The following is an 11,139-nucleotide window of genomic DNA, read 5'->3' on the forward strand; positions in this document are numbered from 1 at the left end:
CACAATGTCTTTCACGTGTCTCAATTGCATAAGTATATAAGTGACTCCTCTCATGTGCTCAAGGTGGAGATGATCGAACTTGATGATGCCCTAACGTATGTGGAAACACCCAAAGAAAACCTAGACCGAAAGGTTAGGAAGACAAGACATGGCGAGACGATCTTGGTGAAAGTGCTATGGTCCAACCATCTTGCTGAAGAGGCCACTTGGGAGGCCGAAGAAAACATGAAAGAGCGATACCCTCACCTTTTCGAGCAGGTATGAGTCGGTTACGAGGTCGTAACCAAGTTTCTAGAGGGGTAGGGTGTATTACACAAGTACAAGTACCACGAGTTTCTTAATTCCTTTACTTAGCTTAATAGTTCTAGTTGGTCATAGCGCGTTAGTTTCACGATATCCGACCCACCGCTATCCACCTTGAGAATTTCATGTGAGATAGAATTTTGACTTTTATATTGTCGGGTGTGAACTTCGGGGACGAAGTTCTTTTTAAGGGGGGAATATTTTAATACCTCGTATTTATAAAGACTGAGACTTGACCGAGTAGAGACCGAGTAGACTATTCACTCGGCCGATTGAAGCCTCACTCGACCGAGTGAAGGACCGAGTGCCATCTGGAAGTAGGTTGAAAGTCTGTAAGAACGGTCACTCGACCGAGTGACCATCCACTCGACCGAGTGGAGCCCCACTCGATCGAGTGGACCGACCACTCGACCGAGTGCCGGTCGAGTATAGCTTATACGGGAAGTTGAGTTGGTGGAATGTCGCTTTCATGCCTTATCCCTTCAGATTTGCTCACCCAAAACCCATTCCTAAACACTATTCACCACTCTTTACAATCGCAAATATCACTCTAAAAACCCCTCATCTTCATATCCTCTCAAAAACCATAATTCTCAAGAGAAGGATTCTTGCCTTCTTTGTTCACTACTTTGTTTGTAAGTAAATCTATACTCCTTTTTCCTCTAATCTCATCTTAATAATCTTAATTAGTTTAGTAAAATACTCCTTATTTAATTATTAGGTTGTAGAAATTAAAGGGAATGTTAAGGGGTTTAATTAGTATGGTTATTATAACCATAAATGTGCACATCCCTCTTGGAGTGGGAAGCTCCAAGAGGCCACTTAAGCGTAAGACGGTCTCCCAACCGTCTTACGTCTCCAAAACAATCAACAACAAATCCTCCAACACATATATAATCACAACATACAATAGACAACATATGCCAAGTACGTCACAAATACCAGCTCCTCAAATATCCCGACTCCTCGAGTCGTCATGACCAACAACATGAAATACGATTCACTCAATGCAATTAAATGATAAAAGACTCATTTAATAAATAAATACAACAATTAAACTGAGTAGGATAAACCTACCTTTTAGCAAATACACATAAGCAATCCGTCACACAAGCTAGGCCCGTCTTGTAAAACCGTCTCAGAAAACCCATCTCCTAAAATACGATAATAATACAAATACGTATAAATATACTAATCTAATTATACAAATACGTATAAACTAAATAAATAATCGTTTTATACTCTTACCCAAAACCTGCTACAACCCACCGCCCTACACCACTGTGAGCCGCCACCGTGGCCACCACCACTAGCCACGGTGGGCCACTACCAACACAGCCACCACACGACATCAACAACAAACACTGAACAACAACACCACAATCTCGTCCCAACACCTAAACGCGCCCACCATGGCCACCACCGCCCACGCCAGCCACCCCCACCGTATCCCCTATCGACGACGAGTCCAGCAGCAACCACTGTGATGGAAGCAACCACCAGTAACATCACCAACACCCTCGACAAAACCTATATACCCGCGTCCGTACACTATACATTCTACCCCAGATCCCGGCCACCACAGCCACCTAACCCACCACCCAAGACCACCACTAGCTTCTCTTCACAACCCTCGACACAACTCACCCAAGGTCCGCCCAAAATAGTCACGAATGGTGGGTCAAAATACCGTCTTAAGACGGTTGCACAACTACAACAAAAACAACAAAATACTCAATCAAACTCAACTGTGACGGTCAATGGTGGTCAACAATGGTCAAAGGTGAGTCGGGATCAAGGTGGGTCGATGGTATAAATTAAATAATATATAAACTAGTTTTAAGACGGTTTACCTTACGATCTCTAGGAGGAAGGACAAAAGACGATGTTCCCTTTTCTTTTCTTTCTCTGTCTTCTTTCTCTCTAGGATTCTTGATGTGACTCATATTCATGCATATTTAGTCCCTAGCCTCGTTCCTATGCTTTCTAGCATGTATTAGGGTTGTTTCTTATCTTTAGCTGCCTATTATGCATATTCTATTAGGTTTTGTGCCCTTGGTAGGAGAGGAGTGCTAGCCTTGCTTATATGGAGCAAAACGGAGCTAAATTGATCGCATATACTTACCAAGCAACAAAGAGGAGACCAATACTAAAGGCCTAAGTCAATAAAACAAGTAAATGGGCAATGATGAAGGACCCCCACGACCCTTGAAGGATCCCCACGAGTTAGGGACAACCAAATGAAGAAGAAGTAAATATGCCCTTCAGGGCGGGCATCCCAGAAGCAAGACGGGAGTCCCACTGAGAAGGACGGGTGTCCCCAAACTCAGACCGAGTGTCCCCAAAGTAGGACGTGCGTTTTTCAATACAGGATGGGCGTCCATCAAGAGGAGGTCGTGCGTCCCAAGCTAGGACTTGCATGGCATTAAACTTCATTTAAGGGGCTTAATCGTCCTTTATGCCCTTAGTTAACCTAATACTCGTACTTAGTATAAATACTCCCTTATAATAGGAGATTAACATCAAGTCATTAGAATAGATTAAACACCATTTAGATTAATTATACTTTAATCCTTCTTTAATTATTGTTCAATAATTCTTAGATCTAGTTGGGTAATTGAAGAGTATTTGGGTTATTATTGGAGAATTGACAACTCTTCATTATCAATCAAGTTTTCTTCTATTATTCTTTCCTTTCCATTTGTTCAACTTCAGATTGGTACAATTTCTTTACTCTTTACTCTTTACTTAATCCTTGTTTTTTGTTTTACTCTTCCATCATGTTTATGCTTGTTAAGATGATTGACACCATTGTTAACATGTTTACCATGATAATGAGTGAGTAGTTCCCTAACTAAGGTTAGTGGGGGATTAGGGGAGTTAATCATGGGGTAGATATTTACTTAATAAGTTCATATGAATGCTTGCTTGTTGTAGTTTCAACTTATGCACATGTTATGCTTGATGAAATGCTTGATTGACAGGATAGCATGATTCTCTTATCCTTTCAACAAGACTTGTAAGACATAAACCAACTCAAGGCTTGTTAGACCATGCCTATAGTTGAATAGGGAGAATTAAGTCGTTGTAAGTGTTATAAAGTTGTGACCGACTCGGCTCCGAGACCCAAAACTCCCTAGGAATTGTAAGATATAGACTAACTCGATTCCATTACAATAATAAACTGCTTGTATCTATGAAACTTATTTATGTGATCTCATCATGATTCCCCTTTGAACCCATGACACCCTAGTGTTTTAATCAATTGTTTACAAACTCTATTTGCTTACTTTGCTTTACTTTCATTTATGTACTTTGCATTTGTTAAGTAGTTTAGATTGCAAATCTCAACCTCAACCCAAATTGTGACACTAAAGACATAGCTATTTACGACCGATAAGTCAATACAATACCCGTCCGTTAGGATCCTACCTTTACTTACCGCTCTACTAAGAGTAGTTTGTTGAAATTATAAATATTGTTTGATTGGGAGTATAGAAGACATATCGACCGAATCAAAAATGGCGCCGTTGCCAAGGACGGTGTTCAAATTGAGTTGTTATCATTTGTTGTTTTTAGTTGTGTCTTTCTTAGCCTTGGGGAAGTCAAACTCCTCAAGGTAGTTTTAATTGTTTTCTAGTTGTTTGATTTTTTCATGTCTAGGAGATCACAGGGCGGTCTTTTGCCTATTGATCCCGAAATCGAGAGAAATTTGACAAATATTAGAAGAACCGTTAGAGGGACTTCCACAATTGTGGGTATTGGAGAACTTGTGGACATTGGTATCATCCAAACGGATAGTGTCGAGTTTACCAACCCTTTTGCAAGACAAGGAGAGGATAATCCAATTCAAAGCCAACCACAAAATCAACCTACAATGCCTAAATTTTCATCTCATTCCTTACCAACCGAGGAGAACCTACCCAATGGTACTCCAACACCACCCCACTTGACTGGTAATTTCATTGCCAAATCCGCATTCATACAATTAGTTGAACGAAGTCAATTTGGAGGGATGCCTAGTGAGGATCCTCATCTACACATGGAGACTTTTTGTGACTATTGTGATGCAATTTCCCAAACTGGGGTAACTCAAGATAAAATTCGATGGGTATTGTTTCCTTTTTCCTTCATCGGAACCACAAAGCAATGGTTGAAGAGCCTAGACAAAGCCACTCTTGGAATTGATTCATGGAAGAAATTAGCACTTGCCTTTTACAAGAAGTTTTACCCTCCGAAGAAAACCAACATGTTAAGAGCCCAAATCACCGGGTTCAAGCAAAGAGATGAAGAGTCTATATATGAGACATGGGAAAGATTCAAAGATACATGTTGCTTTTGTCCTCATCATGGGTTAAGCGAATGGTTTCTAGTCCAACAATTTTTGAATGGGTTGTATGAAGACTCAAGGAATGTGCTCAACATGGATTCTAATGGAAGATTTACCGAGGTAGATGATAATCAAACTTGGGCCAAGATAGAGGAAATGGTGGTTCACAACTCTCAATATAGTAGGCCAAGAAAGGCTACTAGGGGAGGGAGACATGAAGTTCACTCCGTGACACAATTGAGTGCCGATTTGGGTGCCCAACTATACTCCCATATTGACATAATGAACTTGAAATTTGAGAAGGCCATGGCCAAGATGAATGAAGGCTCTCAATCAACCAAGAAACATCAACAAGTCAATGCCATGGTGTCAACATCTTCTATTCCAAAGGGAGTATGTGAGAATTGTGGAACTTTGGGATATGATCAACAAGAGTGTAGGGGCACAAATGAGCAAGTGAATGCTTTCCAAGCATACAATAATGGCACCCCTTACTCCAACTATTACAATGAAAACACCAAATTTCACCCAAACTTCTCATATAAAAGCCAAAAAGTTCAAAATCCTCAACCAACATACAACCCACCTCCAATGAGAAATCCTACTCAAAGACCTTTTTTCAACCAAAACCAAGGATTCCAAAACCAACCCTCTTACAATCAATCCAATGACCAAGCTTTTGATGTTCAAAAAGCGGTCCTTCAAATGCAAAAGAGCCAACAAGAATTTTTCGCTCAAATGCAAAGATATAGCCAAGCCAAAGACACTACCATCAACAATATCCTTGCTCATACCAAGATGTTGGAAACACAAATGTCCCAATTGGCCGCTTCGAGTTCCCAAAGGCAAAAAGGACAATTACCTCCTCAAGGTAATCCTCCTATAAGACATGAAACCATCAATGCCATTCACTTGAGGAGTGGTACACGATATGAGGGACATAAGGAGCCAATTAAAGAGGATATTATTGAGCAAAGTGTCAAGCCAAAAGATGTGATAGAACCATTGAGGAGAAATCCTAGGGTAGTGGAACCAATTACCAATGAATCATTGAAGAAGAGAAATGAAGAGAAGGCCAAAGAGGTTGAAAAAGAACCTATTGTGATTAGACTTTTGCTTCCAAGTCACCAAGCCAAGCCCAAGCTTGATGACCAACTTGGGATGTTCATGGATATTGTGAAGAACCTAGAGGTTTCCATGCCATTTACGGAGTTGATCAACCATGTGCCGCCCTATGCGAAATACATGAAAGACATGCTTACCAAGAAGAAGTCCATTAGAAGTTGGAAACTATCGCATTCACAAAGATAAGTAGTGCAATACTTCAAAGAAATTCTCCACCTAAGCTCAAAGATCCGGGATGTTTATCCATTCCATGTACCATCGCTGATACCACAATCAACAAAGCACTATGTGATCTAGGTGTAAGTGTGAGTGTCATGCCATACTCGGTATGTGAAAGGCTAGGAGTGGGATAAGTCAAGTGTAATAATATGACTCTACAAATGGCGGACCGAACAACAAAGAAACCATTTGGGGTATGGGAAGATGTACCCGTGAGAATCGGAAAGTTTTTTATACCGGTGGACTTTGTTATTGTTGACATGGAGGAAGATTCCAATATACCGATCTTTTTAGGAAGACCATTCCTACACACCGCCAGAGCGGTGATTGACGTAAAGCATGGGAAGCTCACACTTGAAGTTGGTGATGAAACAATCACCTTTCATCTTGATAAGACTATGAGAGCTCCCAACTTGCATGAACCATGCTTTATGGTTGATCATTATAGCCGGGAAGGTGAGAAGAAGAAAGTGGACTCCCAGTTCAAAGGTCAATTCAAATGTGAAAATCCTAACAAGAAGGGAAAGGATACACCGCCCAATTGGAAGAAAGAAGTGGATGATATTGAAGTGGCTCTATTCGAAGAGCATGGAATTTTTCATAACAAGAATGCGAGCTTGAAAAGCTCACCCATCATGACAAGTATCAATGAAGGCCTCAGTGGCCAAGACAACAAGAAAGATGAGTTTCTTTTGCCAACTCATAATCCTCTCAATATAGGGGAAGAAGCAAAGGAAGTATATGGTCTATGGGATGATGAGTTTGACGGATTTGTTAATCCTTACATTGGAAATGCTATGACACTAGATCAAGACTTTGTAGACCCTTATCACCACAACTTTGACTCGGGTTCCTACACAAATGGAAGCAACTATGTACCAAAGTCTACACAAGACTTCTATCATGAAAATGAGCAAGCCTTCGATTACTTCTACAAGGCGTTGAGCAACATCAACAACGCCCTTGCTTTACCCCCTTCACATCTCTCAAAATGAAGGAGAGTTTGGTAGAGTCCTCCCTAAACCAACATTTGTAAATATGCTAACCTCTTAACTTGCATTTTATTTAATTTTTGCATTACTTTATTTTTGCATTGCATCTTATATGCTTTTGATAAATGATTTATTTACACCATTTCTCCTCCTTATTTTCATGCATTCCGAATCCGTTTTGAGTCGGTTTTGGGTATCTTACCTTGCATTTTGTACCCCGATTCCATGATATTATGTCCATCTTGCAGGATTTGGGGCAGAAACAAAGGAATCGGAGCAAGGAAGACGGTTCGATAAGCTAAGCATGAAGAAAAGAGGAAGGAAAGCTGAAAAGAGTTCCCAGCCGGTAGGCCGACAGCCGGTAAGTCGGCAGCCGGTCAGCCGGTCAGCCGGCTGGGACTCCCCCAACACTTAGCCAAGGAAAAAAAGGAAGGAAGTTACAACGAACTCCCAGCCGGGCACGCCACCGGCAGCCGGTTAGCCGGCTGGGAGTACAAGAAAAAGGAAGAAAATGAGCCAACTTACAGAGAACTCCTAGCCGAGCAAGCCACCGACAGCCGGCTGGGAGTGCAGGAAGAAGGGTGGAAGTCAAAGGAAGGGAGGAAAAGTCAAGAGGACGCCCAGCCGGTAGACCACCGGCGCCCGGTCCACCGGCCAAGCACACCTGATGACTTAATTCCCCTCAATTTTTTACAGAGAACTCTCAGCCGATCAGACCACCGGCGGTCGGTACACCGGCTGGGACTTCCTTTCCGTATTTTACCCATCCTTGTAATTTCCAACCTAATTTCGGTGTAAACTATAAATACCCTCTCCCTTAATCATTTGTAGACACAATCCTAGATCTGAAATTATTTCCCTAATTTTATGCAAACTCTCTTAAGCAAGATTTAATCTTTCCTTAATCAAACCTTAATTACTTCATAAATTAGCTTAGAATTAGTTGTTATCAATTGTTTACATTTAGTATTGGATTGTAAATTGAAGATTGGTGAAGATTATTCTTCTATTTAATCCAAGATTGCAACTTTGTCTTCCATTTGGTATAATTCTTCTCTTATTATTGTTCATCTTTCAATTGTTTACATTTCAAGTTGCTTGATTAGTTATCTTATAAATATGATGTTCTCTACTTTTTTTCATGTTCAAGTCTTTGTCTTTTTTGTTTGTTATTCCAAGTATGTGTGAGTAGTGCTCTACTAGGATAGAGGGGGAACTCTTGTAGGATTATAGGGGAGGATTAAGACATAGGAAGAATGTAATTATTGAATATATGCTTGTTGATTTTATCATGAACACAAGGTGTTTGTGAGAATGCTTAGGTGAAAATTTAAGCATTTAATCTATCTTTCTACTTGTTGGGTGAGAGCTTGACTAGTAATTAGGAAACACATGTTAAAATCAAAGTTGGGTTAATTAAGTGAGAGCTTAATCAATCCTATCTTAGGGGTTAGTCTAACATCAAGAGATCGAGTCTTTCTCTTGCATATGCTCTTGGTTTTGCCTTCTTATGTTCTTGTCCCCCCTTCCCTACTTGAGTGAACCCGATATCATAGTTCTTTTAACTATCGTTTCTTACCATCTTAAGCTTTTAATCATTTTCTTTTATTGTTTTAGTCTAGTTTCGTAGTTAGTTTTAATCAACACACTTTCGTTTATCGAGCTAAACTAGTAGTTTAAACAAACAATCTTAGAGCCATAATTCCGTCCCTAGGGTTCGACCTTTGCAAGCTACAACTTCATTCATACACTTGCGAAGCTTTAACTAAAAAGCATAACAAGTTTTTGGCGCCGTTGCCGGGGACGGCAATATTGGATATGATTATTTGTTTTCATCTAGGCTTAGTTCTTTTATTTGTTGTTTGTTTTCTCCTCTTGTCCTAGTGCAATCTTTGCATTAGGACTATTTGATCTTTTATTGAGTGCATGAGTAGGTGCTATATCAGACCTCTTTTCCCACTTGATCGTGAGATCGAGAAAACATTCCGGGTAAGAAGAAGACTAGCTCTATTAGAAATATGAGGATCTCCACCTTTTGCTAACCCACCAAACACCCATACTTCCACAATTGAGCATTCAAACCCACCACGCTCTTCCTCCACCCTATCACCTCTTCACATTCCACACAACTCTCCACCACATAACTCTCCAATCAACTCACCACAAAATTCACCAACACATTCACAACATTCCACCTATACCAACGATACCGGATCTCCACGAAACAACCTAGTGAATGACGATATGGCGGATCAACCTATAGGATATTACAATAGGTCGGATCCCAACCGGGCTTGTTCGGCAATTGACTATGGAGCCCTTGCTCCCAATACTTTTGAGCTTCGACACTATGTGATAAATTACATGCAACAAGATGTGTTCCATGAGATAAAAATTGAGGATGCCCATCAACACCTCACAACATTCAAAGAGAAAGCGGGTTCTATCAAGCATAATGGTGTAACCGAAGAGCAAATTCTCCTAATGCTTTTCCCTATCACCTTGAAAGACAATGCTAAGAAGTGGTTGAATTCTCATGAGCCAGGTACATTTACCACTTGGGAGGCTTTATCCAAAGCTTTCATCAACAAGTTCTACCCACCATCTCAAACCGCAAGAATTCACCATGAGATTCAAACCTTCAAACAAAGACCCATGAAAACTCAAAGTGAAGCTTGGGAACGCTTTAGGGATCTCCTCACATCTTACCCACACAATGATATCCCAAAATGGATGACCACCCAAACCTTTTTCCAAACTCTTGAACAAAGGTTCCGGGACATGATCGCGGCGGCATCGGAGGCAATTTTGACAACATAAACAACGCTCAAATCACGGAAATGATCTAAAACATATACGAGATGGAGAGTAGTTATCCTAGAGATGTGGACTACAAAAGTGAAGGACCCTCTAAAATAGAGATGGAGTACAAAGCCAAATTGGATGACTTGACCAAGAAATTTGAAGAATTTAAAATGGAGAAGAAGCAACGGGACTTAAAGCATGTCCATGAGGTTGGACCTAGCCATTCCAAGGTATATTATGTCCAAGAACCTAGGTCTCCTCCTAGGCAATATCCTCCTCAAATGAATTGTGACTATTGTGGCGGTGTGGGGCATACCATTGAATATTGGTCATCTATTCCACAAGATGACCAACAAGACAGCTTTGCTCTTCAAGGACAAGGTGCACCGAGGGTCTCTTACCAACGCCATGAGACTTTATACCGTGCCTTTCCTAACCAAGACCCCAAACTTTCTTATGCGAGGAAATCATTGGACCCCAAGTATCAACAACCACAATACATGCCTCCACCAAAGCCCGATCATTCTAGACAATACAACCAAAACCAAGGCCAAGGCTCCAACTATCGAGGTCAAAGACAACATGAAAACACAAGCTACATCCCACCTCATCAAAGAGACAACTACCGCAACTAACAACAAAACCCTCCATACCAACAACAAGGATACCAACAACAAGTGTACCACCAACAACAAAATCCACCATTTCAACAACCTTTCAACCAACAACAAGGGTATCAACAACAAGAAAACTCCTACCCACCTCCACAAAACCAACAACAATACATTGAACCACCAAACCCCACCTCCTCTCTTGAGAAATTGTTAAGAGAAATGGATGCCAGGGCCGAGAGAAGAGAGGCTCGAGTGGACCAACAATTCAAAAGCTTGAAGACCGAGCTTTCGAATGTCCAAGCATATCAAAGGACATTTGACTCATATATGGCCAACCAAAGCCCCTCTTCCTCACAAAGAGCTCCACATTCATTGCCTCCTCAAGGTTCTCATCCAAGGGATAGACCACCACCACACCAACAAGCCCATGTGGTAACCTTAAGGAGCGGGAAAGATTTAGAGGATCCTTACAAGGATTATGAAATAAAGAGAAAGAGAGATGTGATGAGAGATGGTGAGGAGAGTCCGCCTCTCTCACCCACAAGTAGAGTTCACAACACTAAGAAGGGGAAGGTAGGTGACTATCTTGAAAATGATGAAAACTTTGTTTTGGAGGAAAGTGGTTGAAAGAGTGGTTTAAAGAGTCCAAGGGAAAGGAAAAGAATCAAATGAAGTGGTTAACACCAAGCAAACCTCAACTCCTGAAAAGGCCAACAACCCTCCAATACCATTTCCTAATAGAAGTAGAGTA

The 11,139-nt window shown here is 41.0% G+C and overlaps 1 pseudogene; it reads right to left on the reverse strand.

Moving 5' to 3' along the window:
• Positions 1–4,560: 4,560 nt before the first annotated feature.
• Positions 4,561–4,659, reverse strand: LOC141635692 (small nucleolar RNA R71; annotated as a pseudogene).
• Positions 4,660–11,139: the final 6,480 nt, after the last annotated feature.

This window comes from Silene latifolia, chromosome Y (assembly GCF_048544455.1).
Source record: "Silene latifolia isolate original U9 population chromosome Y, ASM4854445v1, whole genome shotgun sequence".
Taxonomy (NCBI): domain Eukaryota; kingdom Viridiplantae; phylum Streptophyta; class Magnoliopsida; order Caryophyllales; family Caryophyllaceae; genus Silene; species Silene latifolia.